We start from the raw sequence: 4,252 nt of genomic DNA on the forward strand, positions 1-4,252 counted from the left end.
TGTGTGTACATGCCTGAGCATGTGTGTGTGTGTGTGTTAGAATCCTGCCCTGAGCTGGCCTTGAGGAAGATGAATTCCGGTTTCTGTGCACTCTGCGCTCTGGCCGTTGTGCCACCATTTTACCCCTTTATATTTCTACATAGCCCTCCTTCTTCCCCTTATGGGAGCTTTCAATGTCTTGACTGATTTGATCAAATTGAATACTATTCAACATCAAAATCTGTTGTAAGTCTGATTTGTTATAAGTGATTTTCAGTAGAATGATAGTCGGTGGCATTAATGAATTTTAATGACTTGACTGTATGAACAGAGGTAAACAGCATCTGTGTTTTGGGTGCCATGTTGTCATGGAATTCTAACTCACAGAGGGAAAATCCAGCTTCCGAGAGCAAAGTCCTTAAAGCAAAGTCCTTATGGCCATTTATGGAATTGTCCAGGCTCTAGAACGTCTCATTTCTCTGCAAGGATCTGTCCGTGTGTCACGGAGAACCTGGAGTGTTCTGTCTGGAATGCTGGCTGGGAGCCCTCTCCTGGCATTTGAACGAGGGGCAGCTGGGTCCTTTGTTTGCCGTGTAAAGAGAAGAGGACAGAGCCCAGAGGAGATGAACCCCAGGAGAAAGGGGTGCTTGACCAGCAGGAGAGAAAATAACCAAGAGGGTGAGTGTGCAGGCGGGACCCAGCGCGCATGCCTGGAGCAAGGGGAGGAAGGAGAGGGGCGGCTTTGGAGCAGCTGTGCCCTGAGAGGAGGTGGGTGGGAGCTGAGGGGGGCAGCCAGCAGCTCGGCACAAGGGGCGAGACCCAGGGACAGAAAGCAAGGAAAGCCACAGTGACCGGGACCTGCTGTCCACTCCTGGGGGCCAGAGCCAGCCCAAGGCTGGGAGGGGAGACAGGGCAGGACACGGCCATGGAGGCAGCTGCCCATGGTCTCTGGAGTGCATGAGGGCTGTGCCTCTTCGGTGGCTGCTGCTCCTGAAGAGTGGCCTGCGGTCGGCAGCGGGGCCTCTGGGGAGAGCTCCTGATTTCACTTTCATGCTCTGCCGCCACTGAGAGGAGTTAGGAAAATACCACGGGCTGCGTGATTTAATCGCCCTGCTATTTGTTAATTAGTCTGTGTGAAGTGCCAATCCGCAGTGTGCGTGGGCGTGGGGGCAGGACTGCGGTTTGCAGGGAAGCCAGCCGCTCGGAGCGGAGGCAGTTGGAGTTCACCTGCTCAGCTGCTTCCTGCTTAGATGCTCCGATTTCCCGAGCTGCCCACGCTTCCCAGTCCCTTTGAGAAGTTTTCCATTTAGCAACTGCCTTAAGGGCCTCTCGGTTGTTCAAATAGGAGCCCCAATTCCCTCCACCCAAGCTATTTAGGAGGCATGCCGAACGGAGCCCACCTTCATAACCAGGGTTGAAGCTGGGCTTCCCAACTCCCTGGACCTGCCCCTCTCCAGGTGGGGCTGCTTCCCCGGCTTCCCTTGCCCGGGGCTCTGGGGTTTTCCCTTCCTCTCCTCCATCAAGGGTTGTTTTCAGGAAAAGATGTATATTAGTCATTTACATGCTAGTGTGAATGAGCTCCAGCCAACGCTTCCTGTGATTCATTCAGTACATGTTAACCAAGGGCTGCTGTTCCCAGTGCTGGGGATATGAAAATCTTGTCCCTGCCCTGTGAGTTCTACACTAGAGCAGGAAGTGGAAGGAAAAACAGATCACTGAAACCAATGTGGTCAGTGCAGTATTAATCCCAGGGAAGCTTTAGGAGCACGGGTACTACTTACTGTGGATGAGGGTTGGTCAAGGAAGGCTTTCTGGAGGAGGTGACAGCTAGGCTGGGTCTTACGGACGAGTGGGAAGAGAGAGGAGAACATGTGGATAAGGCCAGGCAGAAGGGCTACACAGCCAAATCACAGCCAAGGCGAAATGCAGGGAGAGTTCTGGAAGCTGCGTGTTTGGTGCTGCTGGGTAGTGTGGAAGGACAGGCTGGAGCTAGGTAGCTAAGCAGCTTTGCAAATGGAGTTACTGAGGATTCAAAACAGGACCTCTGCAGTCGTCTCCACTGTTTATGTGTTGAACCACGTGAAACACAATATTCGGCCATTTAGGGCCAAGACAAATGCCAGCTTTGCGGGGTGCAGCCTCACAGAGAGGCTGCTTGGGGGCCTTTGCAGAGGGTGGATGAGCAGAGGGCATCCTCCAGAGCCTGCTGGGGGACCCGGCTCTGAGGCCACCGGGCCGGTGGTGTCCAGACTTGGGTGTAGGCCGGGAGAAAGGGGAGGTTCCAGAAACATGGAGCAGGTGCAGCGGCAGAGCCGGGGGGATGGGGTGCCGCAGAGGAGCAGGAGCAGTGAGGCTGAGGTCCAGGCTTGCAGACATGTGGACCGTGTGTGTCCTGCCAGGTAAGAGACAGGGTGGAGGACAGGGGCTTAGAGCGGCTGTGATGAGCTCGCTTCAGATGAATTTGGAGAGTTTAGGCAACATATAAACCTGCGTGTGGCAGGGACTGCTGACTCCCGACAGTGGTAGGATGAACCCATAGGGATAAAGCCGTAGTGGTGGGGTTTTTACAGATGTTGTGGATGATTTGGGGAAGGAGGGCCCTGCCAGCCTCTCTCACATCACATTTTGAGGTCGCCACCATTTGGCCCAGCTGTGATCTTGCTCTGTGCTCACAGACAATTGTATGTCCTGCTGGCTCCAAGGTTTGAGACCAAGGAGGCCTTGGTGATTTGCAGGCCTCCGTCTAGATGGAAGGGTGACGGCTGGGCCTTCTAGGGAACCCAGCTCCGAGGAGTTGTCTGACCCCCTCAGGGCAGCACAGCTTATTAGAGGAGGAGCCGGGGATCCAGGAGGCACGGCAGGCACTTGGGCCATCCAGGGCCCTCCACCGTGGGTTCCCATGGCCTCCCCGCTGGATGGCAACTTTTCCCAGGCTCTCCCTGCTTTCCTCCTCTTTGAGTCCCCCTTGGCTGTGGCCCCTTCCCGTTTCATGCACACCCCAGCTTTGCCGTTGACCTCGACTATTCTAACGCAGCGTTTGCTGATTCTGCTGTCTTCCACACCATGTCACGGCAGCTCTGCACGTCCCTGTCTGTGACGACTAATGAAGATAACGATCATAACCACGGACAAAGGCCTAAGGCCGGCCATGTGCCTGCCAGACTCTCATAGAGGTGGTTTATATGAATGAGCTCTTTAATCCCCCAACACAGCCAGTAAGTGGCTGAGTGAGGATTTGAACCCGAGGAAGTGGCGTGTCCCTGCTCATATGTAAGTGGAGTCAAGGGTGTGGCAGCTCTTCTTTCCCTTTCCAGGAAAGACATGGTTTCATCAGGGACCCTGCGGTCAGCATCTCGTCCTTTCCTTTGGTCAGGAGGGGTGACCCTTGTTGGGGCGGGGACCCTGAGGCTGGTGGGGAGGGCTGTGGGCAGGAGAGCCTGTGGGATCCTCATCAGATCCACCCTCCAGGCAGCCACCTCGTGGGACCTGCACTGATGAGCATCACAATTAACATCACAATTGTTAAAAAATGTTAAATACCTTCTGACTCCCCTTTTCTCTCAATATAGGTCTGTGGGTGTCTCGTCTGAGCTACGCAGTTTCTAGGTTACCTGGGACCATGGATAACTCTCAGATCAGCAACTTGTCAGTTGATTTCCAAGCTGCTGTTGGCTGGACTCAGGCTCAGCAGGGAGCATCTGGGCGAGCCCTGTGCTGCAGGCTGGACTCAGGCCCATCTCGCTGATTCCTTCTGCTTTTGCTTTTGCTTTCCAGTGTGTCCTCAGGAGGTCAGAGTCCGCTTGTTGTTTCTTCATGACCACGGGAGGAGGGGCACAAACATGAGGGTGCTAGCATCTTCCCAGTGGTGGCTTCCCAGGGCTGGGGCAACCCTGGGGGAGGGGTTGGGACAGGGACCTCTGGTCGCTTGCTGCCACTGCCTGGGTCAACTGCCTGGCAGGGCTGGCCACTCGTGCTCAGAAGGCTGAGGCCTTACCTGCCTTCTCATCTCACCCAGCGCTCATGCAAGGACACATCTGAGTTGGCATTCTGCATCTGCTCATGAGCCACTCGCATGATAAGTCTTTGTTGTCCTGTGGGATGTCACTGGTTCGCTGAAGAGAAATTGTAAAGGACTCCTTTTCCTGCTCAGTCCCCAGGGCCTCTGTCATGTTTTGTCCCCGTCCCTTTGGGAGCACAGAAGCAGTGGACTGGCTGGGCTGTGCAGGCGAGGTTCAGGGATGAGGTATAGCTGTGTGAAAAGTGAGCCTGCTGG

At 54.9% G+C, this 4,252-nt stretch overlaps 1 pseudogene; it reads left to right on the forward strand.

Moving 5' to 3' along the window:
• The first annotated feature begins 1,628 nt into the window (after window positions 1–1,628).
• On the forward strand, window positions 1,629–4,017 carry LOC129476873 (uncharacterized; annotated as a pseudogene).
• Window positions 4,018–4,252: the final 235 nt, after the last annotated feature.

This window comes from Symphalangus syndactylus, chromosome 6 (genome assembly GCF_028878055.3).
Source record: "Symphalangus syndactylus isolate Jambi chromosome 6, NHGRI_mSymSyn1-v2.1_pri, whole genome shotgun sequence".
NCBI classification, from domain to species: domain Eukaryota; kingdom Metazoa; phylum Chordata; class Mammalia; order Primates; family Hylobatidae; genus Symphalangus; species Symphalangus syndactylus.